The following is a 26334-nucleotide window of genomic DNA, read 5'->3' as shown; positions in this document are numbered from 1 at the left end:
AAAGGGCGTTGCATGAAAATGAGTTGGTTATTGACCCAAGAAAGCACAAACTACAAATGGTTCCTTCAAGTCTCCATTTTGGTAGTTTTTGTCCCTTGAGTTCGTTTTGAACGTTTTCAGGGCATTTTAAGAACCGAAAAGGGTGTTTTTTTTAGATCCGACAACTATAAAACAAATATGTAACATAAAATTCATCAATTTAATAATATCGAAAGGTTCGGGATACAAAATGGGTCGGGTTTACATTAAGAATACAAGTATAAGATAATCCGAAACTGACAAATGTCACACATTGTACGAGCGATCCAAGACCGGAGAATTGTTCGTGACGGAAAAAACGAACACGTTGGTAGCATGGATCGCATTTTATGCGTGTTTTGAGTATGTTTCTAGACACGAACTGTATACGAGGAGGCATAACTTTTATCTCTTCAAGTATTGAAAACGTTAGATAGCGACACATTAGTACAAATATTGCTGTTAGAAATAATTTGGACAATGAAAATTTATTTAAGAATTATTTAGAGAACAGTTAGTTATAATCGAGACTTGGAGGACTTCATGTATAAATACATATGCGAATGTTTGGACTAAAATATATTATTCGGAAAATAAAAAATTAAAGCATATGATATTTATTATGAACATATACTTTTTATTTAATAACGTCCAAGTTTAGTTTCGAAAAATATATTAAGTTTTACAATGATTATTTGATACGTTCGATTCAATTACGATTTTCTTAAACAATAGAAGTTTGTAATTTAATTATGATAAATAAGACACCTGGGGATAAATGAGTTAAGTTAGGATACGATGCTATTTGTATCTATGTTTATGTGTTAATATACTCTGTATAAAATTTATGAGTCAAATTATCATTAGATGAATGCTATTAAGATCTTAACGTCGATTGGCATATTATCACTTTTGAATGTTATTTGAGCAAAGAAAAATGTGAGTTCCTCACAAATCCCCATGTTTTTAATATTTTTAATATTTTACAATTGTTTTTTTTTTGGGAAAAAGACATTTCTTGAATAACGTTTTATTTATATAAACCGTGTTAAATGGGATGAGTCAAATTAAGTTTGGCATTATTAACCACGGTAAGTTAGAAACTTCCTGGTTAACAAGATTCCCCCCGGTATAAGAAAGTAAACGTCATGGGTATTGTAACTGTTAATCTGGGATTATGACATATAAATATTGATAGATCTATCGGGATAACGCCCTGCCTGCCGACCAGTCGCTCTGATTAAATGTTGAGCGCAAATATTTTGAGTTTGGTACGTTGCAAGTTACTAATTTAATAGTCATACATGTGTCATATCTCTTGCAAATTTATAACTAACACGTTTTGTTCAAATAAATTAAATGTTGATTTTATGCAAAAGCTATGAATTGCCTTCGTATTTGTATGGTAAAAATATTAATGTGAAAATATAATTTATCACACTTTGGATTTGAATTATATATTTTTACACTTTGAAAATTAAACCACGTGTTGACTTCGGGCCTTCAAAATGTAAAAGCATTTAAAAATGGGGTGTAAGAAACTCACCTCAAAAATGAGAACGATAGTTTTAACGAGTCGAACAAACGGGGCGGAGAATCACAGTGGAGTATCCTAAACAAGTAAATACGTGTGCTAGATTTTAACGAGTATAAATGGAAAGGAAACTACTACAAAATGGGACTTAGGGATTTTCAGGTTTGAAAATTAACGAATGTTACAGGATTCACAACTTTTAGAAATTTCGTCACAAAATTAAAATAAAAATAACTTTTTAAAAGAAACCAACACAGTGTGATTCTCACCAACTACTTGTTATTTGACTCTTTATTTTATATGCATGCTATAGGTACAAACTTTAGAGGATGATACTTGGAGAAGATACTAGACTTAGGTTATTCAAACAAATGGACAAGCTGTATAGTTGTATTATTTTTTTTGTATTTCTTTGTTACAAATGTGAATATGATGTTTAAATCAATTAATGATAAAATTGTCACTTAATAGTGTCACATGTGTTTTGAACAATCTATATGTTACACTCGAACGTTTCCACTTAAGCCGGGGTGTCACAGTAATGGAAGGATATTGGGGTTTAACTTGGAAGAAGAAGGAAGCGTTTGGTGTGGGACCCAATTTTCTAATATTATTTCATTAAAATAATGTCATGTCAGCATCACCACTAACTACGCTAGTCTTCAGTGATGGAGTGATATAAGCAAATAGGTTGAAAATTGGAGTGGCGTGTAACATTTCGTTAGTTGGGAGTGTTCCCGTCCAAGAAATAAAAGTTGAGAGTATTTAAATCCAATAACCCAAAAATTTTGCAATAGGTCTTGTCCATTAACCGTTATTTCACAACACCGATTTGTTGTCCGGGTCCTCCAAAGGAATGATCCGTTTGCCCTCATGGTTTAAAGATCATTATCTTAGGAACATAAAATCATATGCATCTTTAGCATGGTCCATGACGACTAAAAGGTAACATCATATGTATCTTTGGCATGGCCATATGTATAATAGTTTCGCATATCCCTTTAAATAATATAACATTTAAATTGTATAAAAAATAAATAATTAATAAAATGAGTGTTTTAGATTGGTTGAAAAGGGATGGGATCCACCATCTTGGAAAATTTCGTCTCTAAGAAGAAGCTCCAAGGGGCGATGCTCCCTTTTTAAAAGCTCCGTAGTGGTGTTTGGACTTCATGAATGTGTCACATCATTGAAAAAACGTCCCATTACATATACTCTAAGAAAGACATTTCATATTAGCTTGTTACTTTCTCTTTGTATTTAAGATCTCAAGATATACCATGAGCAAACTCCTGTAGGAAAACCATTAACTAACCTATCTATAGATTAGGGTAACTTCCTAAATTTTATTAAGGGTTATTATCATATTATTAAGTATGAAATTTACATTTAACGCCACCTAGGGATTCCAAATGGAACCCGACAACATTAGGTAGGTAGACGGGAGGATGTTATGGTGGGAGAAGCCGTTTTAGAGAGACTTTGGTTTTAGAAAGAGAATGAATGTGAAACATCAACAGAAGGAGAGAGAGAAGAAGAGCACTTCTTTGGTGTGAATGTGAATACAAAAGAAGGGAAAATTCCCAAAATAGCTCGAGAGAAGTTTTAAAATAGCCCTTTTTTTTTTCAAAATCTTTTATAATTTGGACTGTCAAGACGCATTGGGAAAAAATAAAAATAAAGACGAGATTTCGAAAGAAAGTCAGGTAAAAGACGAGATTTGGGGAAATAATGTCGGTAAAATCCAAATTATTTGTAATTTTGGAGCAAAAGTTTAAATTTTTCAAAAACTTTTTTTTTTCAAAAAAACCGTCTTGAGAGACTATATTATTATGTTTCCTACCTTTCCCGTCCATATTTTTAAATTTTTGAAAAAATATATTTTTTACAATTATACCCCTAAAGCACCATCACCCACTTGAACCACCACCACCACCTTGAACCACCACCACTACCGCCACCATCCACCACCATCTGTCACCATTCACCGGAAAACAATGACGTCACCACACCTCCTCTCTTTCTCCGTCTTCATCCTCCCCACCTCCGCCGTAAGCTCACAACCGTTATCAACTTCCGAGCATTCAACCTTATTGTTTTCACTGCCGTAACGGCTCTCCGGTTCACTGCCGTAACGAAACTCCACGCTATCACCATGCACGTGGCCGGAGGTTCACTACCGTAACGAAACTCCACGCCATCACCATGCACGTGGCCGGAGGTTCACTACCGTAACGAAACTCCACGCCATCACCATGCACGTGGCCGGAGGTTCACTGCCGTAACGGCTCTCCGGTAAAGATGATGGTGGCGAACAGTTATTGTTTTCCGGTGAGTGGTGGGGAGGATGAAGACGGAGAAAGAGAGGAGGTGTGGTGACATCATTTTTTTCCGGTGAGTGGTGGGTGGTGACGGATGGTGGTGGCGGACGATGGGTGGTGGTGGTGGTGGATGGTGGCGGTAGTGGTGGTGGTTCAAGGTGGTGATGGTGGTTCAAGTGGGTGATGGTGCTTTAGGGGTATAATTGTAAAAAATATATTTTTCCAATAATTTAAAAATATGGACGGAAAAGGTAGGAAACATAATAATACAGTCTCTCAAGACGGTTTTTTTGAGTAAAAAGGTTTTTGAAAAATTTAAACTTTTACTCTAAGATTACAAATAATTTGCACTTTACCGAGATTATTTCCCAAATATCGTCTTTATTTTTATCTTTTCCCAATGCGTCTTGACAATCCAAATTATAAAAGATTTTAAGAAAAAAAATGGCTTTTTTAAGACTTCTCTCTCTAAAAAAATGCTATTTTAAGAATTTACTCCAAAAAGAAAGATATGTATAAAGATGACACCATATGTGGAAGATTGAATGTTTGAAACTAAGGACAAAATATACAATATACACAGCAAAAATGTACAGGTTGGTAGGCATAAAAAGAAAGCTACAGTGTTTTCCTAAGTAATGAGAAAGTTGTAAATTATTATATATAATTTATATCGGTGCATGTAAACAAAATTTAGTTGTGAAGTGAAAAAGTCAACAAAAGTCAATTTATGGAGTTAAAATCAATTAAACTTAAGTTTAGTGTTTAATGATTTAAGAATAAGAAATTGAGCAGGTAGCCTTTTGGTCGAATGACATAGGAGTGATGGTTAATGTTTGAGATTTTTGAGGTCTCAGGGTCGAAACCTGACTCAAAGAAGTTTTTCGATAATTATGGGTTTCTTTCTTAATGGTGTTTCTAAGTGAGTCAGACTTGAAGTATGAAAATCAGTATAGACGATTGACATCCCATCTCATCTTAATAAGGCTCACTGAAAACTAGGGGTAGTTTCTCACGTTGCTAGAAAAAACAAGAGGTTGAATTACCAAACGTATCATAACTTTCAAACACATTTTTCTAACAATTGGAAATTGAGTTTTAGCTTGTGAGTTCTGACCAATTTCTAACTTCATAAAGTTAGATTTGTGGAGTGAGAGAAGTTGGTGTAACAACGATATTTTTCAAATAATAAAAAAAATATTATAAAAAAGGATTACTTTATAAAATATTAACTAGATTTTGAAATTGTTCCAATAAAGTTATTTATAAAATATTTTGTTCCAATCAGGTTACTAAAATTTTATTTTGTTTCGCTCCTAGATATTTTACATGTATAGAATGTGATTTAGGTTTTTTTTTATTTTTAAACAGTTTGACATTACAAAATATTTTTTTTTAAAATTGAAAAATTTAGAAAAAATTGAGAAAAATATTTTTTAATATACCGGAAAAAAAAACCCGAAAAATTACAAAAAAAAATCTAAAAAATTGCAAAAAATTACAATATAATTAATATGTTCCTATATTTTTTTGTATCAAAGCAATTAATAATTGTACTATTAAATATTTTAATATCATCTAACTATCTTTTTGAAATTTTTCTAAAAGAACGGTGGTGTCTTATAAAAAAAACCATAAATAAAATTTTTCTACTTTTTTTTTTTGCCATTTTAACAATTTAAAAATTATTTTTTTAATTTTTACTAATTTTTACAATTTTTTTAAAAAAATATTATGCAACGGCAAACTATTAAAAAAAACCTAGATAACCTGCTATCCAGGTAAAATATCTAGGATTTGAATAAAAGATAAACGTTAGTGACCTGATTTTAACAAAATATTTTATGAGTAACCTAAATTTTAAAACTTGATTACTATTTTATAGAGCAATCTCCTAACCCCCACCCTCTAACCCCCCCCCCCCTCCCCCCCGGCGCGCGCCCTATACCTACTAGATCTTTCAAAAACCTAACCCTAAAAGCTAAACTAAAACAAAGGGTAAACCCCCTTTTTTTTTGAACGACGGATGCTAGATGAACATTTTGTTTTTTTTTTCTTTATAATTTTTTAATTATTTTTCTCATTTTTTTGGAGTGGTTTATTAATCCTTTTAAAGGCAATATTGAAAAGGGTAATCTTGTCCTTATTGAAAACAAAGGAATATATATGATATTTGGAATTTTACACGGACATATATGATATTTATAAACTTTGCAGGGATATACATTAAATTAATCCAAAAACATTATACATCTCAATCCTCATTTTCTATTTGTATTTAATTAAATAATATTTTTATTCGTTTTTATTAACTTTCCCAAGTCCAAAAAAGTTTGAGAAAAAACAGGATGGAGACTAATGATTGAATCACTAAATATATATCAAATTAGCTCTTAAAATTTAATCCTGTTTTAGGGAATTAAATGGAACATTATATGATGTGAAAACCTTGAAAAATATTTAAAAAAGATAGAGATCGTGTATTGGATGTGTGCTTTAACAAGTTGCAATCATTTACTGATATTTAATTATAAATGTTTGGTTTGATAAAGTTAACGTTTTAGTTATGAAGTCACATTGTACGTTGAGCGTGATAGTACGTGTTTCAGAGTGATTTATGGCCTCCTTGAGAGCATTTCTAGGTTTTCTAACAAGGACCATAGAGCATCCTATAGGTGAGTGCATTTTCTTACAAGTTCATAGTATAATAAACTTATGTAGTGACGTTTTTAAAGCCTTATGATGTGTATGTAATGTATAACCCTCCAAGTTTTTCGAGGTGACAGCCTTAAACCTTTTATGTTTCACATCGCGCTGTCCAAGCTGCCCGCCGCTCGTTCGAAAAATGCCCATTTAAGCAAAGCTCGGTTTGAAATGAGTCGTTCAGCTCGACTCAGTTTGAAAACAAGCCAAGCATGAGCAAAGGCTTGCTCGGGTCAGTTCGTTTTGCTCGAATTATTTTTTATATATTAAATTTATATATACTTTATGTATGTGTGTGTATCTATACATACATACATATATATATATATAAGTATATTTTAAAAAAATATATATTTTTTCCTCTTTATTTATGTTAACTTTAAAGTTGAATTTTAAACCCCAGCCGCCGCTCATTTTAGATATGTTCTCTTGTTAACTTCGAATATTAGACATTTTTGAGTGGCAACTCGAGACATTTTAGAGTTGAAAGTCTTAATTTAATGATATTTTAGAGTTTTAGAATTTAAAATTGAAAACTTTGTACGAAACCAAGTAAAACCAAGCCGAATCAAGCTGCTCGATTTCAAATCAAACCAAGTTCAAGCATAAAAATATCGCTTGTTTCTTTAAATTCAATTCGCTCAGCTCAGCTCGCTTTCAAACCAAACCAGGTATGAGCAAGTGATGTGCTAAAAGTAGTTTAATATTTATTAACTAAATTAACTAAAATAAACACTAAGTAATACTCTAGGCTCTCTAAAACTCGACTAAACTACTAACCGACAAGTGAACCGATCGACTCTAGTAAAGCTAAGTAAGTCCGGATATCGAACCCACGAGACTCTTCAAATTACGTTTATTAGCTAATTAGACTCGACTACACACGACTTATTAATTTATATTTGTTTGGGGGGTTTTATTTAAAATACTAATTTAATACTATAATTAAAAACTAATTAAGAAAACGAGTAATTTAAGCGAAAGCAAAAGTTTGTTATGAAAATAAGACGATGATGAGAAAACTACAAAGGCTAGAATCCCCTAAATTTCAGTTATGGATTAACCGGGAAAATATTTAGTTATGGATTGGGATCGTAAAATAGACACTTAAAAGAAAACCCGAACAGGACCCCTGACCCTTTTCAAGAAGACACCTATGGGTTTCTAATAAATTTAACGCACACCAGTATTAAAAAACAAGTTCCCTTACGGTCACCTAATTAATTATGATCTAGTTCCTTTATACGAAATCCTACCTTACAGCGCGGAAATCAAAGGCAATTTAAAATATTTAATTGATTTAATAGACAATAATAAATAATCAACCCTATACAGACTCCTTACGAAGAACTAAATCTAGCAAGATTAAATAATAAAGATCTATTAATAACCTAACACTTTACAGATTTTAGGTTAGTAGCACACTTAGGTTTACTCGACAATATTATTCCTATGATCTTATCATGACATCAATCATAAAATAATTAAGAACACAAAGTAATTGATCTAATAGCAACCTATCATATGACAAACAATAATCAAGGAAACTATAGAATAAAACTCATCAAACAATCCTAAGCATCAATTTAATATAAATAAATCTTTTACTAAACCATAAAAACCATAACGATAAATAATCCCAACTCAAATCAAAACATCAAAGTATGTTCATCATAACCTAGGCAGTCTAAGGGTTTAGCCAACAACCATACTCAAGAAAAAAAGATAATAAATATGTTCAAATAATAAATTCATGACGAAAATAATGAATTCAAACCAAATAATAAAAATGATTGGATGAGTAGGTGTTGAACCCGGACACTATTTGCTTGAACCAATTGTCTAGCCTTTGTCGAAACCCTTTCTTACGGTTGCCCCTTCCGATTGACTTTATCCTCCGTAGGGTTCTTCTGCCTTTTGTTCGTGTCTTGCTGCCTTTCCTACGATTCATGCCCCCACATTATATATCTTTTTTGAAGTCGGTTAAAACAAAGTTTTTGTGTGCCTTTTTTATGTTTAAGTTTTATTAATGGGCTTGTGGACATGAACTATTTCCAAATAATAGATGATCCAATTAAATTAGTTACTAGCCATATATTGACTTTTCCTTACCCTCTTCACGTTTTTCTTCTTTTCATTTGCAACAATGGGTCCCACCAATCTTTTCTGACTCCACACCTTGTACGTAAACCTTATGCAAAACCATAAAACACACTAAATTAATAAGTGTTTATAATTCATTTAAAAACCTTCTTATATTTAATATTAGATCATGACACTTATACTATATTATAATTAGTAATTCACATAAACATCAACATAAACTTTAAATTTCAAATACAAGCTAACTAGTTATATAGTTTCATAAAAAACAACCCAAAAATAATCAAAGTGTAAGAAATAGTTATATATATATATATATATATATTTTTTAGCTCATATCACCAAGTATGTGTTCGGTTCGACTCATAAATAGCCCTAGTTTCACATTTTATCCTATTTTAACATCTATAGAAGAAAAATAGCAAATAGCTAGATAAATATAATTACTTAATATCTCATCGTCATGAGTATTTTGCTATATAATCTATACTTTTATATGGGATTGCTCTATAAAATAGTAACCAATTTTTAAAATTATTTCAATTAGATCACTCATAAAATATTTTGTTTCAATCAGGTCACTAAAGTTTCCTTTTTATTCAAATCCTAGATACTTTACTTGAATAGCAGGTTATCTATGTTTTTATTATTTTTTATTTTTTAAATAGTTGGACATTGCATAATATTTTTTAAAAAATTAAAAAATAGTAAAAATTAAGAAAAATAATTTTTAAATTGTAAAAATGGCAAAAAAAAAGTAGACAAATTTAAGTAATGGTTTTTTTTTATAAGAAACCACCATTTTTTCAGAAACAATTCAAAGAAATAGTTAGGTGATATTAAAATATATAATAGTACAATTATTAATTGCTTTGATACAAAAAAAAAATATAGGAACATATTAATTATGTTGTAATTTTTCGTAAATTTTAGATTTATTTTTGCAATTTTCAGTTTTTTTACAATTTTTTGCATATTAAAAAAATTCTCAATTTTGTTAATTATTTCACATTAAAAAAAATTATGCAATATCAAACTATTTAAAAAAATCTAGAAAACCTGTTATACATGTAAAATATCTAGGTTGGAACAAAAATGAAACTTTAGTGACCTGATTAGATTTTAATTTTATTTATTGTGAGGAGGTTAATAATATATTAAGGTTTGATGATGAAAGGGATCCACAAATAAATGAGATGTTATAACCCGTTTAAAAGTTATCTGGGTGTTATGAAACCCATGACCCGCTTATTTATTTATTTTTACTATAATATTGTTTCTTAATTATAAATAATATCTTTATTTAAAAAAAATTGGATATTAATTTTTAGTATATCCCTCTTTTATAGGATTTTCATATCAAATATTTGGTGAGACTAATTTTTAATATAATGAGATTTTATAACTCATTTAGAGGTTATCTGGGTTTGGTGAAACCTATACCTGTGAATTCGGATCAAATGCATTAGAAGTCTTCATTTATAAATAAAGCAATCTGATGGCTTGAGAGAATGTATGGAGGTGTCGTTTATACACACACACACACACACACACACATACTAGTAGTATACCCGCGCGATGCTGCGGTGATAACAATATGTTTAAACAGATTTTTAGTAGTTACAACCTCTCTAGCATATGGTAGGATACGGTTTTTTCAAAAAATGAAAGTTTCTTTTCGTACGTTACAATTATTATACGAATCCTAAACCTAGTTATATACTCATGGATTGGTAGTTTAAAAAAATGATCGAAACTCACTTTGCTGAGCATTTTGACCTGAACCTAATCTATTATGGTAGTCACGGTTATTTAGGAAGTCTTTTGAAATCTTCATAAACGACCAAAGATTAAATGTTCACGCAGTGCCAAAACTGATATTTTCTTTAAATGACCAAAATTCATCTTGCATATAATTTTTTTGACACAAAACAAAACCTAATTTTTTTTAAAGATGATTCGAACTTGTTATGCTTATAACATGTTTTAACAAGAACCAAAGTTCATAGTTTTATTTAATGTCTTGAGCTCATTTTACATATTACCCGTCTTGATCTTGAGCTGAACAAATAAACTTTTTTTTATAATGACCTATACTCATTTGGCTTACATCCCGTTATAACTCGAACACGTTTGGACCTATCAGAGTCCTCGATCGTTAACCTGAAAAAATAAAATATTAAAAAAATAATCGAAACTCATTTTGCTGGCATTTTGACCTGAACCAATTCTACTATGGTAGTCGTGGTTATTGGGAAAGTCTTTCGAAACCTTCATAAACGACCAAATATTTAATGTCCACCCAAGCCAAAAATTGATACTTTTTTAAATGACTTGAATTCATTTGCTATAATTGTTTTGACGCAAACCAAAACCATTTTTCTTAAGATGACTCGAACTCGTTATGCTTATAACATGTTTAACAAGAACCAAAATTGACTACTTTTTTTAAATGACTCAAACTCATTTTACTTATTGCCTGTTTTGACCTGAACAAAACTGTAAACTTTTTTTATAATGACATAAACTCATTTCGCTTATATCCTGTAATAACTCGAACGCGTTTTGACATGCCAAAGTTCTCAATTGTTGACCCGAAACAATAAAGTATTTTAAAAAAAATACTAAAACTCATTTTGATGGTATTTTGACTTGAACCAAAATTGATACTTTTTTTTAAATGACACGAAATCATTTTGGTTATAACATGTGCATCAATATTCTTACATCGTAGCGTCGACAAAAACAAACACGTCGTGATTGTATGTTTGAAATTTATTAAAACTTATTATATTCAAATATATACATGAAAAACAAAGAAAAAGGATATAGATGAATATTTGGATAAACTTAAGGGGATGGAAGGATAATTATTAATTAAGTTTAAAAAAGTTGAGTGTAGTTGAAGGTTTAATTTGTAATTATATTTTAGGTTCATAATTGCATATTTGAAGTGTACTTTTATGCTTTATTGACTTGTATATTATAATAAACACCTCAAAATAAAAAAAAATTACATTGAAATGTCAACAAAAATAAGCACGTTGCAATGGTAAGTTCGGTTGTTTTTTAAACACAATATATTAAAAGATGTAGAAGAAATAAATTTTAAATGAATTTGTCAAATAAATAGGTAAAGATAGAGGGTTTATTTGTAAGTACTCTATAAATTAACAAAAGTTTTGTTGAAGTTGAAGGATCATTTTTGTAACTATTTTCTAAAGTAAACATTATTAATTATACAAGATGTCAAAAATACTATATTACTCTTAAATTTTTAAAATTTAATGCATTAGTGATTGTATTTTATGCAATAATGGTTGTACCTCTTAAAATTTAAGAGGTCATTCACTCATACATTATATATATATATAAAAGCTTTTTAAACAATAATAAATAAACAAAGCTGCCTATTAGTTTTTAAACCCATGTTTTCTAAAACGCAATAATAACATAATAATATAGCCCAATTGTTCAAATAACAACTTAATGGGTCTAGGCTAATAACTAAATAAGTGGCAAAATTGACATGTGTACTTTCTTAAATTGAGAATATTGGAAGCGCAATAGTCGGGTGGTCAGCTCACTTGCTCAGTTAAATTGCCATTCTTAGTCCCATCCGGCAATCCCTCTCGATCGACAGCATCTAAAGAAAGATATACTGGAGAGTATCCGTTATGATAAACAACTTTGTTTTGAATGATGCTTGAAGAGTCTCATGATTTTTAACTTTGTTTTAATTTATTGTTATCACAATTATCGTCGATTATAGAATATATACACATACTACAAAGTATCAATCATGTTTTTTTAACTTGCTTGGCATTCGAAATCCTAAAGATCGTTGAAATCCACGTACAAGTGAAGAGTAGGAAAATGAGAACAAGGTTCTTACATAAAGAAAAAGATGGTATCCAATTGTCAATTGTGCATTACGGCATGTCCCACTACTATAGTACTATACATAATTTATAATAAAATAAAACAAGTAAAACAACTTAAATCAAAATAATACAAGATGTATCCATGAAGTTGATTGCATAATATAAAGTTAAAATCTGGGTTCATTTGATATAATAGACGATCTCCGTGAAAAAGAAAAAGTAATCGAATAAATAAATCAAAACATTCCTTTTCTATAATAATATAAACTTGAACAAATAAATCATCATAGGACATTTGGTCTAGTGGTATGATTCTCGCTTAGGGTGTGAGAGGCCCCGAGTTCAATTCTCGGAATGCCCCTTTAATAGCGTTAGTGTACTTCTTAGTTCATCTTTTACATTTGCTATTCAAATATGCGTTAATGCGTTGAAAACAGAAAGTTTGAATTTACTATTTAAAACATAGTATTTTGTAAAAGGAGATAAAACAGATTATCTAATTTGTAACGACATTGAGAAAGACCGAAAGCATGTGTAAAGCAAGCTCTAACAAATGAGCCCATAATGAAAATATTGCATAACCTTGCTATTTGCTCTAGTTGTCTTGAGGTTGGCTTTTAAATCAGCATCCTACACATATAATCAAAACAAAAATCATAAGATTTTTATTTATAAAAGCACCACAAGGGTAAGCAATACAGTTCAACTTCAGCTAATTCTTCCGACTTCTTGTTAACAAAAACAAAATAAACTTTATAAATGCTAATTACAATTTGTTGTGAGGTGTTGACCTTGATCAAATTGATTATTAATAAATAGTAAAAGACAGATTTACCCTTCATGAAATGCATCCCATAAAACCCATAGCCGAAACCCCAAAAAACAATACAACATGTATATGCTTAGTCAATGTTTGTGATATCCATATTACAATCAAAAAGCCACAAAACTTTTAACCGGTTGCAATTTAATAGCATAAAAAATATACATGGCCGAGGTAAAAAAAAGGTTGACTTTATCTATGTGTTACGGTCAGATTAGTGTGTGAATGATTGCTCTTCAACTCTTATGTAACCAACAAAACAGGATAATTTTCAAAGGCAAAAAATTTAAATTTACACATAACACCTAGAAGTATTTTGTCATCAATCCTTTGCACATCCAGAGCAGAGTAATCGCTTGCAGGAAGGCTTGTATACTTCGTTGTCGTGAACAATGACAACAAATCAGATGACCTAATTTGAAAATTGATTCTGCAGCTGCAACTTTCCCCAATTTAGGTATAAGTTGACTGAGATTATAATTAATAACCAGTTGTTTTATGTAATATGTTTGTCAAATTTGCAAATAAAATTCCGATATTCAAAGCTCAAGTATGAAGATCGACCTAAATTGTTGTCGTTTCTTCCATAAAAATAAGTCCAATATGATCCAACTTGAGCACCATTCAGCATCAATAATTCAAACAACATCCTTCACAAATTTGTAAGTGAAGAGGTATGTACCCGCCTCAACACCGAGCAAGGCGGGTCAACCCACAAGATAAAGACATTATGAGGGCACAAAGCCAAAACCTATGCGCATGGCGCATACAAAACATGCTCAGGCATCATATGCCCAGGCACACATGTGCTCGCGCATCACATATGCGCGCGGCGCATATCACATGCCCGTGCATATCACATCTGCCCAGACACACATATGCTCGCGCATCACATATGCGCGCAGCGCATCAGCGCGCGGCGCATATCACATGCTCGTGCATATCACATCTGCGCATGAAATATCTGCGCGTGAGAATAAAGAGAAGACCTCGCGCATCCTCAGGATGGGCGCATATCACACGTGCACATAATCAACCTCGTCCTTATCCAAATCAGGATTAGGGCAACCTTGATTGTGCACATCAGACAACCTTCCAGAAGGCATCTTTTTAAGGAGTAAGAATATGCTGATGTTGACAGCTGCCAAATGAAAGGTCGACAACTCAGCATGACACATGTGTTACCACGTGATTACAACCAACGAGGAAGCGCCAGGTGTCCCAGAGGACACGTGGCGCAGTGCGATTGGAGGAGGCCAACGAGGTTGAGCCCAATCAGTGGAAACCCTAGCATTATAAATACAGCATCAACTCCACTTTGATGACACATTCATACTCAATCATTGACAGTTACAGGCAGTGATATCACATTCAATCATATTGAATTACATTCACTCACAATCAGTTACATACAAACACACAGTCTCACAATCAGAGGGGATTCAGCTATTAAGCAATACTCTTGAGATTCCCTTACAGACATTATCATCTTCTCCACAATATACTGATTCTCACGCCGGAGGGTTACCCCAAAGAGGACCCCTCTGTCCCTTTCTGAGGGGTAAGTAACGGCGCTGTTCATTTTGTAGGTGGAAGAGCACGGATCCAGAAGAACCATCGGTGAAATAGTATAATCACACCCGAGGAAAGTAGATCTGCTACCAGTGAGTAGATCCACGTTTCTTCAGTAAGAATCGCAAATTTTTGTGTGCTTCACAAATTCAAACCACCCCCATTCATAAGTCATCATAAGCAACATACACTGGGTGTAATCAAATCAATTAAGCAACATACACCGGGTGTAATCAAATCAATTGATCGATTTCAGCACAAATCATAACTTAAAACTTTAATGATTGTGTAAATACGAAAACTGACTTGCAGATTTAAACCTGCATCCTCACCACCTAGAAACCTCCTGGAGAATCCACAACTGACGATAGGGGTGAGCAAGATAAGGGTCATACCCTTGAAACCCTTTTACCTGACTCGTAAAACCCTTAATTAGACCCGAATATATAGTAAGGGTCGGGTAAAGGATATTTAAATTTCTCCTTAAAGGGTAAAAGAGGTTCAAGGGTCCGACCCTTTTTCAGACCCTTTACCCGTTTACTAGTTTCTAGATATACATTAGCTTCATGATTAATCTAAAATGTATGAGAGGTTTGTATTTTATATATGATTCGTCATAAAATTTTCAACTACTAAGAAAAATAAAAATAAAAGGCCATACTACTAATTGGAAACATATAATATATATCCAAAAATCACTGAATTGTTCTCTACATGAAATTAATGTGAATATTATTTGCATCGGTTCAAATGGTTGATAAACTTTCGAAGTTAAAGTTTACTGTGTTATTAAATGAAAGTATAATTGTTCTAGGATTAATATATTAAATTCATATATGATATATGCTGTAACACCCCGACCAAAGGCGGATTATACATCGGGGCGCCACATATTGTTTCATTACTCGTGACACTATTGGGTGTCAATATTTAATAAATATATTCATTCACGCATGCGCAACGTATACATAAGATATAAATAAACCAACATAATCAATATATTATAAATCAAAATATTCGAACAGCAATAACTTGTCTTGATACATTTTAATCTGGGTCCAAAAGTAAAAACGTCCTATGTGTCCACAAGCTCCAAAACAGCTACTGCAAACCTGAACATGTGTTAAAATAAACGTCAAACACTTGCGTGTTGGTGAGAAATCAAGTTTAATACAATACATAGATAACAATAAATCTGCGCGCAACACGTGTATGTCTGGTGTTTAACAAGGGTGCAATCAGATTGTGATCAAGCCTAGATAGATCATAGCTCATAGTTCATAGTTCAATCCGTGCTCCCAATTGAGCACAAAAACGAGAAAACATCTGTGCAAGTGTAAACAAAGAAAACCGTAAACGATAGGTCTCCCGTGTTCATCTAATGGATCCATGAAAACTTCGGAATAGGCCGAACAAAGCGGTTAATGATACACACATACAAATAAACAGCCAAGTAAACGTCCTCAACACATGGGATACTGCGCGACTAAAGTTCATAAACAAGTTTAAGACTCTAAGTTTGTACGAACACATGAACATCCCAAAACATTAAAAGTAAAAAGGGATTAGATACGAGATTACTCACTTGATAAACGGTGCGGTGTAAGATAAAGCAAGAACCAACTTTAAACAAGCACAAGTTAACCTATAATTAAAGATTATAGTTTTAACGATCTGTTTTTAAGTCTTGATTATAAGTTAGCATAATTAATAAGTAAATTATTATATATATAATATATATATTACCGGAAAAGCAGGGCAGAACAGGGAGGAAGACGGAGGCAGAGAGGGAGGCGGCAGAGAGAGCAAGGAGAACAGGAGAGATTAAGTGTTTGTGTGTGTAGTGTTAAGAAAAAAAAAATAAGATTATTATTTATAGGAAAACCCTAGGAGACATAAATCCAGAAAAAGGGGAAAAGATTCCAAGACAAACAGAACAAGACAAAACAAAAGATAACAAAAGATATCAAAAGCAAGAAAAAGATATCAAGAGATATGGCAGCTGCAGGGGGCAAGATAAAGCTGTCAGGGAACAGTAAAAAGCATGGGCGGGTCAGATAAAGGTACTGGTCAAGCATGGCAAAAGCAGATCTCAAAAGATAATGTCAGTCACTTTTTCTGCCAACCAATGGGGTTGGTGCGCATGCTGCGCCGAAAGTAACTTTTCAGACATAAAGCAGATTAGGTCAACAGCACAAAAGATAAGACAACACAAAAGTAAACGGCTAGATTAAACAGAAGAAAACTAAAAGGGTTCAGCGCGAGAAGGCTCGAGCGCGAAGGCAGACACAGAAGGTCAAGAGAGCGCGAGCGCGAAGGCAGACAGAAACAACCTTAACGCGTCGCGGAAAGAACTACATTCCTAAGCGCGCCGCGGGAAGAATCACATTTCTTAGCGCGCCGCGGGAGGAACTAAAATTCCTAGCGCGCCGCGGGAAGAACTATAATTCTTCGCGCGTCGAGGGATGAACTACGATTCTTAGCGCGCTGCGAGAAGAACTACAAATCCTGAGCGCGCTGCGAGAAGAGTTCGTCTCGCGAATCGCTGAAACAGGTGGTCTTCACGCAGGATTCCTTGTAAGGGAGTCTGGCGCGTGGAGCTGCGCAGACAACCTTAGGCGGGAAGGAACAAAGGACAAGCAAAGAGTTAGAAGAAAAAGAGGGAAACAAGGCTTAAGGGCGGGACGGCGACAAGAGGGAAAAGAAGGCGGAAAGAGAGAAGGAGAGGGACGGAACGGCGGAAAGAAAGAGAGGAAGAGGCGGGAAGGAAAATATATATTATTATTAAAAGCAAAATATAAGTATAAATAAATATTAAATCATAAAAGAAAGAGATCGGGTCAGAGAAACGGGTACCTGGGCCGGGTCGGATCGGGGCAGATGTTACAGTCTCCCCTACTTTAAGAAATTTCGTCCCGAAATTTATCTCGAAGTAGGTTGCGCAGAGAACAGGTGCGGGTACTTGATCTTCATTTGATCTTCCCTTTCCCATGTAAACTCGGCTCCGCGCTTGGACTCCCAGCGAACTTTCACGATAGGGATACGACTGCGCTTGGTTTGCTTTACCTCGCGATCCATAATCTCAACAGGCTTCTCAACGAAATGCATAGTTTCGTCAACTTGAACTTCATCAAGTTGAATGTGAAGGTTCTCGTCAGCTAAACACTTCTTGAGATTGGATACATGGAACGTTGGATGCACATTACTGAGCGCGGGCGGCAGGTCAAGTCTGTAGGCAACTTTTCCTACACGCGCGAGAATCTTGAATGGTCCAACATATCGAGGAGCAAGCTTACCTTTCTTCCCAAAGCGGACAACACCCTTCCAGGGCGACACTTTGAGGAGAACAAGATCACCAACTTGAAATTCGAGAGGCTTCCGTCTACGATCTGCGTAACTCTTCTGTCGGCTTCTGGCAGTCAGCAGATGATCACGGATCTTGGCGATTTTATCGGTTGTCTCTTGAACAAGTTCGGGTCCTGTGATTTGAGCTTCTCCCACTTCGCTCCAACAAATCGGGGAGCGGCACTTACGACCGTAAAGTGCTTCAAATGGGGCCATACCGATACTGGAATGATAGCTGTTATTATAAGAGAACTCAATCAAAGGCAGGTGTGAATCCCAATTACCTCCAAAATCAAGAACACAAGATCGGAGCATATCCTCAAGAGTTTGAATAGTTCGCTCAGACTGACCGTCAGTCTGGGGATGATATGCCGTACTCATGTCCAAGCGAGTTCCTAGCGCAGATTGGAGAGATTTCCAAAAGCGAGATATAAAACGGCCATCGCGATCGGATATGATGCTCAAGGGAGTACCATGGCGGCAGACAATTTCCTTGACATAAAGCTGTGCGAGTTGCTCAACACGGTAGTTTTCACGAATGGGCAGAAAGTGAGCAGACTTAGTCAATCGATCCACTATTACCCAAATGCTATCATGTTTGCTTGCTGTCAAAGGTAACTTGGTAATAAAGTCCATCGCTACACATTCCCATTTCCACGTAGGAATTTCTGGTTGTTCGAGCAAACCAGATGGGCGTTGGTGTTCAGCTTTTACTTTAGAACAAGTCAGGCATCTAGCTACGAACACAGCAATATCCTTTTTCATACCGGGCCACCAATAAGTAATGCGCAAATCCTTGTACATCTTATCAGCGCCAGGATGAATAGAATACCGAGATTTGTGCGCTTCACTCAGGATATCAGCGCGAAGATTCTCATCACAGGGAATCCAGATGCGATTGAGATAGCAGAGAATTCCACCCAGATTGGGGACAAAATGCGCTTCCGCGCCACACGCTAACTCGGCGCGAAGGCTACCATTACTGATGGATGCGCGCTGCGCGTCACGAATACGCGATTCAAGGTTGCTTTGAATCGGCGCAAAGTGAAGATGCGTGCGCGGCAAAATACAGTTAAGCTGGCAGGGTTTTCGGCTGAGCGCATCGGCTACCACATTAGCCTTACCAGGATGATACCGGATCTCACAATCGTAATCGCTGATGAGTTCGTTCCATCGGCGTTGCCTCATGTTGAGTTCCTTTTGATCAAAGATATGCTGAAGGCTTTTATGGTCAGTGTAAAGGATACACTTAGTACCATAAAGGTAGTGTCTCCAGATCTTCAAGGCAAAAACAACTGCGCCTAGTTCGAGGTCGTGAGTTGTATAATTCTTTTCGTGAACCTTAAGTTGCCTTGATGCGTAAGCGATAACCTTGCCTCGTTGCATAAGAACACAACCGAGACCTTGGTTGGAGGCATCGCAGTACACGACAAAATCATCATTACCCTCAGGTAGCGCAAGAACAGGAGCTTCACACAACAAACGCTTGAGCGTTAGAAAGGCTTCTTCTTGCTTCGAGCCCCAAATATACGGTTTACCTTTGTGCGTTAGAGCTGTTAAAGGCAAGGCGATCTTTGAGAAGTTCGAAATAAATCGCCGGTAGTAACCAGCTAAGCCCAGAAAGGAACGGATCTCAGAAGGAGAGGATGGCGTAATCCAGTTCTTGATTGCTTCAATTTTGGATGGGTCGACATGAATACCCATCTTATTTACAACATGGCCAAGAAACTGTACTTCATCAGACCAGAATTCACACTTGGAAAGCTTAGCATAGAGCTGCTCGGTTCGAAGCTTTTGCAACACCAACCGAAGATGTTGCTCGTGCTCGGCCTTGGTCTTAGAATACACCAGAACATCATCGATAAACACAATCACGAATTTATCCAAGAAAGGCCTACACACCCGGTTCATTAGATCCATGAAAACGGCGGGTGCGTTGGTTAAACCGAAGGACATGACCAAGAATTCAAAATGGCCATAACGAGTTCGAAAAGCAGTCTTCGGAACATCTTCATCGCGGATGCGCAACTGGTGATAGCCAGAGCGGAGATCAATCTTCGAGAAACAAGAGGCACCTTGGAGTTGATCAAAGAGGTCGTCAATACGTGGTAAGGGATACCGGTTTTTAATGGTGAGTTTGTTCAACTCGCGGTAATCAATACACATGCGAAACGATCCATCTTTCTTTTTAACGAACAACACCGGAGCACCCCAGGGCGAAGAGCTAGGGCGAATGAATCCTTTAGCAGTCAACTCTTGAAGTTGGCTTGCCAATTCTTGCATCTCAGCGGGTGCAAGACGATAAGGAGATTTAGCTACGGGGGAAGCACCAGGGACAAGATCAATACGGAACTCGACTTCACGAGCGGGAGGGATACCAGGAAGATCATCAGGAAAAACTTCAGGAAAATCACGCACAACAGGGATATCGCGAAGCTTCTTTTCTTCAGCAGGTTTAACCACATGAGCTAAGAATGCAATACACCTTTTTCGCAAGAGTCTTCGGGCTTCGGCGCAAGACATAAGTTTAAGACCGCGGGAGGGTTTTTCGCCGTAGATATGAAGATCACCATTTTCTCGAGGTATGCGAATCATCTTTTTGGCGCAAATAACTTCGGCGCGATTATGCGTAAGCCAGTCCATACCAATAATAACATCAAAGCTTCCAAGAGGCATGGGGATGAGGTCGATCAGAAAATCGTTTTCGTTAAGGTTAAGCGTGCAATCTTTAATCACAGAGTTAATTAAAATAACTTCACCATTAGCCAATTCAACTGAAAAATCTTCTTTTAAATCGCTGCGCGGTCGCGCAAGCTTCTGCTCGAAGGCGCGAGAGATAAAACTTCGATCGGCGCCAGTATCAAAAAGTACAGAAGCATAAAATCCGTTAAGCAAAAATGTACCATTAACTACGTCATTATTCGCTTGCGCTTGGTGCGCGGTTATGTTAAAAGCTCGTCCACGCGTCACTTGGTTTGAAATCTGGTTCACCGGATTCGCTTGTGTGATTTGCACTTGTAGTCTCGGGCACGCGTTCCGGAAATGACTGGGATCACCGCAGTTATAGCACGACCTGGGTCGTGGGTTTTGGTAGGTTGGTTGTGGGTTCTGCGGGTAGACTGGTGGTATTGGCGCAATTGGATTGGCGGGAGGGACTCTACAGTATTCGGTTGAGTGACCAACGCGGCCACATCGGTTACATTGTCGACACGGGGTCTGAGTTGGGTGGTGAAGTCTACAGGTTGGGCAAAAGGGTTGGTTTCCTGTGTAAGGTTTCTTAGGAGGCGGGGCAGGGAGTGCGGGATTGGTTAAGGCATAGTTGTGGACTACAGGAGGTGTTGGGTAGGCTGACAGTGGGTTAGGCGCATAAACTGGAGGTTGGTATGCGGGTTGCTGGACTATGGGTGGGCTGGTAAGCGCATAGGCCTTGCGCCTGCGCTTGAGGTTGTTACGGTTTGAGGGTTCTGGTTTGGTTTCTGTTGGTTCAGGAACAGTCTTGGTGAGTTTGGTCTTTTCTGTTCCCCGCAGGAACAGGGTTCCTGCTCTGACATGGTTGTCGCTGAGCACAGCGGCCAACTCGATGGCGTCAGAGAGGGTAACTGGGTTTCTGGCCCATACAGAATCTTGAATTTCCATGGGGAGACCCCCAAGGAATTTCTCTATGGCTCGGCGGGAAGGGGTAACAAGGTGAGGGACCAGTAAGCTTAGCTCGTGGAAACGCGTCGCGTACTCGCGCGCTTCACCGCTGTATTGCTTAAGATTCCAAAATTCTTCCTCCAAGCGCTTAACTTCGTTGGGAGGGCAGAATTCTCGCGTCAGAATTTCTTTGAATTCCTCCCAGGGCATGTTAGAAGCAGTTTCTGCGCCACGCGCATGAGCTACTCCATTCCACCATGTAAGCGCTCTAGATTCCAGGACACTGGAAGCATACAGGGTTCGTCTGTCTGAGGGGCATTGGGTGTGGAGGAAAGTGTTTTCAATCTTCTCGAGCCATTGGAGCATCACGGTGGCTCCTTCAAGACCTGTGAACTTTGGAGGGTTACCCGCGTTAAAGGACTTAATGTTGTAACCAGAGGTGTTGGTATTGTTTTGGCTCAAAGCTTGGGCTATTGCGGCGGCCATTTCCTGGGAACGTTGCAGCGAACGTCTGCGCGAGGCTTCTTTCTTCTTGAGATGGCGAGCTGATAGCGGAGGCATTCTATAAAAGTTTTAATTTTAGTTAATATCTTGGTTTTATCGCAAAGTATAACCTCGAAAAGCTTGGTTTCACGGAGTCAGTTACTGTCCAAAGTTAAAGTAAAATAAATGACCCTAAATGCAGACTTAATAAAGGTAACAAATTCGAATCAAGAATCGACAATTCATGTATCACCATGACCTTCCGAATTCCCAATTTAAAATGTACGAGTAAACGAGTATTGGAGATTGACGATTCATGTATCACCATGACTTTTCAATCTTCAATATAAAATATACAAGAAAATGAGTATTGGAGGTTGACAATTCATGTATCACCATGACTTTTCAAGTCTCCAACCTCAGAACATAATCGTAAATGGAAATCGAAAATCAACTATTCATGTATCACCATGACTTTTCGGATTTTCAAATCCAACAAACGAATATGTAAGAAAAATCAATAAAAATCGGAATTCAACAAAAATCGAAATATCGCGTAATAAAACATAAAATCATATACTGCGCAAGCGCGAGCATATTCATAAATAACGAGTAATTAACAATAAGCGCGCAAACATGAGATTTCTCTCATGCGCGAGAAGGGACTCTTAGGTATTCTAGGCCGTTACGTCTAACCACCTATCCTAAAGTCAACGAGCTCTGATACCAATCTGTAACACCCCGACCAAAGGCGGATTATACATCGGGGCGCCACATATTGTTTCATTACTCGTGACACTATTGGGTGTCAATATTTAATAAATATATTCATTCACGCATGCGCAACGTATACATAAGATATAAATAAACCAACATAATCAATATATTATAAATCAAAATATTCGAACAGCAATAACTTGTCTTGATACATTTTAATCTGGGTCCAAAAGTAAAAACGTCCTATGTGTCCACAAGCTCCAAAACAGCTACTGCAAACCTGAACATGTGTTAAAATAAACGTCAAACACTTGCGTGTTGGTGAGAAATCAAGTTTAATACAATACATAGATAACAATAAATCTGCGCGCAACACGTGTATGTCTGGTGTTTAACAAGGGTGCAATCAGATTGTGATCAAGCCTAGATAGATCATAGCTCATAGTTCATAGTTCAATCCGTGCTCCCAATTGAGCACAAAAACGAGAAAACATCTGTGCAAGTGTAAACAAAGAAAACCGTAAACGATAGGTCTCCCGTGTTCATCTAATGGATCCATGAAAACTTCGGAATAGGCCGAACAAAGCGGTTAATGATACACACATACAAATAAACAGCCAAGTAAACGTCCTCAACACATGGGATACTGCGCGACTAAAGTTCATAAACAAGTTTAAGATTCTAAGTTTGTACGAACACATGAACATCCCAAAACATTAAAAGTAAAAAGGGATTAGATACGAGATTACTCACTTGATAAACGGTGCGGTGTAAGATAAAGCAAGAACCAACTTTAAACAAGCACAAGTTAACCTATAATTAAAGATTATAGTTTTAACGATCTGTTTTTAAGTCTTGATTATAAGTTAGCATAATTAATAAGTAAATTATTATATATAATATATATATATTACCGGAAAAGCAGGGCAGAACAGGGAGGAAGACAGAGGCAGAGAGGGAGGCGGCAGAGAGAGCAAGGAGAACAGGAGAGATTAAGTGTTTGTGTGTGTAGTGTTAAGAAAAAAAAAATAAGATTATTATTTATAGGAAAACCCTAGGAGACATAAATCCAGAAAAAGGGGAAAAGATTCCAAGACAAACAGAACAAGACAAAACAAAAGATAACAAAAGATATCAAAAGCAAGAAAAAGATATCAAGAGATATGGCAGCTGCAGGGGGCAAGATAAAGCTGTCAGGGAACAGTAAAAAGCATGGGCGGGTCAGATAAAGGTACTGGTCAAGCATGGCAAAAGCAGATCTCAAAAGATAATGTCAGTCACTTTTTCTGCCAACCAATGGGGTTGGTGCGCATGCTGCGCCGAAAGTAACTTTTCAGACATAAAGCAGATTAGGTCAACAGCACAAAAGATAAGACAACACAAAAGTAAACGGCTAGATTAAACAGAAGAAAACTAAAAGGGTTCAGCGCGAGAAGGCTCGAGCGCGAAGGCAGACACAGAAGGTCAAGAGAGCGCGAGCGCGAAGGCAGACAGAAACAACCTTAACGCGTCGCGGAAAGAACTACATTCCTAAGCGCGCCGCGGGAAGAATCACATTTCTTAGCGCGCCGCGGGAGGAACTAAAATTCCAAGCGCGCCGCGGGAAGAACTATAATTCTTCGCGCGTCGAGGGATGAACTACGATTCTTAGCGCGCTGCGAGAAGAACTACAAATCCTGAGCGCGCTGCGAGAAGAGTTCGTCTCGCGAATCGCTGAAACAGGTGGTCTTCACGCAGGATTCCTTGTAAGGGAGTCTGGCGCGTGGAGCTGCGCAGACAACCTTAGGCGGGAAGGAACAAAGGACAAGCAAAGAGTTAGAAGAAAAAGAGGGAAACAAGGCTTAAGGGCGGGACGGCGACAAGAGGGAAAAGAAGGCGGAAAGAGAGAAGGAGAGGGACGGGACGGCGGAAAGAAAGAGAGGAAGAGGCGGGAAGGAAAATATATATTATTATTAAAAGCAAAATATAAGTATAAATAAATATTAAATCATAAAAGAAAGAGATCGGGTCAGAGAAACGGGTACCTGGGCCGGGTCGGATCGGGGCAGATGTTACATATGCAACTAGTAAATGCAGAAGATGAGCTGCGATTACTGCTTTAAAAGGTAAAGGGTTGGACCTTGAAACCCTTATTTATACCCGACCCTTTTATTGTTTATAGGGTAGGGTCTTGGGTCCACATTTATTCGTAAAAGGGTAAAGGGTCCGGGTAGGATATTAGGTAAAAGGGTAGGGTCTTTCCCTTTGAACAGGCCTAACTGACGAGTACTTCACTAGCGACACTCAACTTTTAGGATTACTTAACCGGAATTATATATTTAGGGGTCGAAATATGAGAAGTTGAAGCCAGTGAAATAGGAACATGATGTAATCGGTGCAAACTACAATTCTTTAATGTGTACGTACCTAGGGCTGGCAATTGGGTACCTGTTAAATACACGATAAGACCTGTTAAGCAAAAAAGTTCGGTATGCGATTTTTTAATTTTCTTAAATAACTGAAATTAGTAGGCTAGACTCCATCATATTCCCTTATTTGTACATGAAACTTAAAACTGTCTTATAGTCATAACATATAAAGTATTTAAACGAGTCGTATTCATGTTTTATATTTGTGTTCAGCGGGTCGCTTCATACCTGTTAAACCTGTTAAGACACGAATTGCTAACGTACCCCACACATATTTCGGTTTAATCCTCTCTAAATAGTGTAGTCAAGTTCAACTCGGTTTCAAGTTTAGACCAATCTACCCATGGTAAGGCGCCTAATGAAGCTGGATAAAATGAACACTTGACACATTCGGTTTCAAGTTTGACAAGCCCGTTTGATTCTATCTAAAAACGCCTAAAGCTAATCAAATTCAGAATAAGGTATGACTTTCAATACATTGCATAATTTGTTTTGAGAACTACATATTCCCAAGTTTTGGTTACCCAATACCCACAACGCAAATTCATTAGCTTTGAGAATCCACAATTCAATCGGTAGGGCAATTCATACGTTAATCGGTAGGAACATGAAAGAAGGGTGAAAAAAAATCAACAACTCGCAAGCTAATCATGATAAAACCATTTAAATAATCTAGTTTTAATATACACTATGTTGCTTCAAAGCTCAGGAAATATACAAAAAGCTAATACAATCTTAACATCACGTTTTCAAATTCGTTGAATTTGCATCCAAAAAGAAAAAGAAA

General features: G+C 36.2%; 1 non-coding gene across 1 annotated transcript; it reads left to right on the top strand.

Moving 5' to 3' along the window:
* The first annotated feature begins 12852 nt into the window (after nucleotides 1-12852).
* Nucleotides 12853-12924, top strand: TRNAP-AGG (transfer RNA proline (anticodon AGG)). The gene has a single exon. It is a non-coding gene; the product is annotated as a tRNA-Pro (tRNA).
* Nucleotides 12925-26334: the final 13410 nt, after the last annotated feature.

The sequence above is a fragment of the Bidens hawaiensis genome, unplaced genomic scaffold (genome assembly GCF_021521415.1).
Source record: "Bidens hawaiensis isolate Kalapana, Puna unplaced genomic scaffold, B.hawaiensis_p1.1 tig00021347_1, whole genome shotgun sequence".
NCBI lineage: Eukaryota > Viridiplantae > Streptophyta > Magnoliopsida > Asterales > Asteraceae > Bidens > Bidens hawaiensis.
The sequence above is the reverse complement of the archived record's forward strand: the minus strand, read 5'-3'. Positions and strand labels throughout refer to the sequence as shown.